This window comes from Molossus molossus, unplaced genomic scaffold, assembly GCF_014108415.1.
Source record: "Molossus molossus isolate mMolMol1 unplaced genomic scaffold, mMolMol1.p scaffold_m16_p_12, whole genome shotgun sequence".
Classification (NCBI taxonomy): Eukaryota; Metazoa; Chordata; class Mammalia; order Chiroptera; family Molossidae; genus Molossus; species Molossus molossus.
In genome coordinates this window covers 67,714,693-67,715,863 of record NW_023425347.1, presented here as the reverse complement: position 1 = coordinate 67,715,863, position 1,171 = coordinate 67,714,693, and the positions used below count along the sequence as shown (strand labels likewise).

Below are 1,171 nucleotides of genomic sequence, written 5' to 3'. Positions count from 1 at the left end.
GGAAAGATGATAAAAATCAAAAAACATGCCCTGGCCGGTTTGGCTCAGTGGTTGGAGTGTCGGACTGCAGACCAAAGAGTCACAGGTTTGATTCCAGTCAAGGGCACATACCTCAGTTGTGGTTCGGTCCCCAGCCCTGGTCAGGGTCATGCAGGAGGCAATCAGTCAATGTGTGTCTCTCACACTGATGTTTCTCTCTCTCTCCTTCCCCCTCCAACTCTATCTGAAGATAAATGGAAAAGTGTCCTCAGGTGAGGATTCAAAAATAAATAAAAAATAAAAATCAAGAAACAGTAACTTTCAAACATGGTAATATTAAATCCTCACATTTCCCAAAACAATTAATCATTCAAAGAGGTTCAAAAATTTTATTCAAAATTTAGAGAAAATAAATGATTATTATATAGCTTTCCAATGTTCCAAAACTAGGAGGGCTAATTATAAGCACAGATGTTAGATTCAATATTCAACAATCTTCATAAGAAAAAATGTTAGGCCAAAATTAATAAAGGCAAGAAAAACAGCCCTGCACTTAGCTCATGAAAAAATATAAATTGCACAAATGTAGACCCAGACTAATGGAAGGAAATGTGAGAAAAAATCTCAACGTTTTGGTTAATCAGTATTACAAAGAAGTCAAAACAACTTATTAAAAAACATTGATAGAAGTAAGTTAACTTGACCATGTCAAATAATAAGCTTTAATGAATTAGGTACTGTACTGATTAGATAACAATTGAAGCACTTTGCCTCATCTCAGGCATCACAATTTTTTTTTTTTTTTAAATTAAGGGAGAGCGCAAACAGATTCCCCTACTACCACAAATTATGTGGTGGAGTTTCCCACATTTGGGGAAACCACATGGGTCAGCAAACCCAGAGTTCCGGAGTGCAGTGCATAAGCCTCACCCTGGGAAAACCACCTTCCTGATCATGCTATCTCCCCGGCCAGGTAAGTATTCAAGCATCATATTTTAAGGGCAGCACAAATTAGTGTTTACATAGGAAGAGAATCATGACTTTGAAATCTCCAATGAGGAGGAGCTGAAAAAAATAAGTGTCAGTAACCAATTTGTCTCACATCCACACCACAGTAGATATTCCTAATGTTTAATAAAAGAACACAAAAACAAAACAAAAAAAAAACTGAAGAGGTATTTTACAACCCTCT

General features: G+C 36.5%; 1 non-coding gene across 1 annotated transcript; it reads right to left on the bottom strand.

Moving 5' to 3' along the window:
* Nucleotides 1-788: 788 nt before the first annotated feature.
* On the bottom strand, nt 789-960 carry LOC118627439. The gene has a single exon (XR_004959179.1). It is a non-coding gene; the product is annotated as a U1 spliceosomal RNA (small nuclear RNA).
* Between the last annotated feature and the right edge of the window lie 211 nt (nt 961-1,171).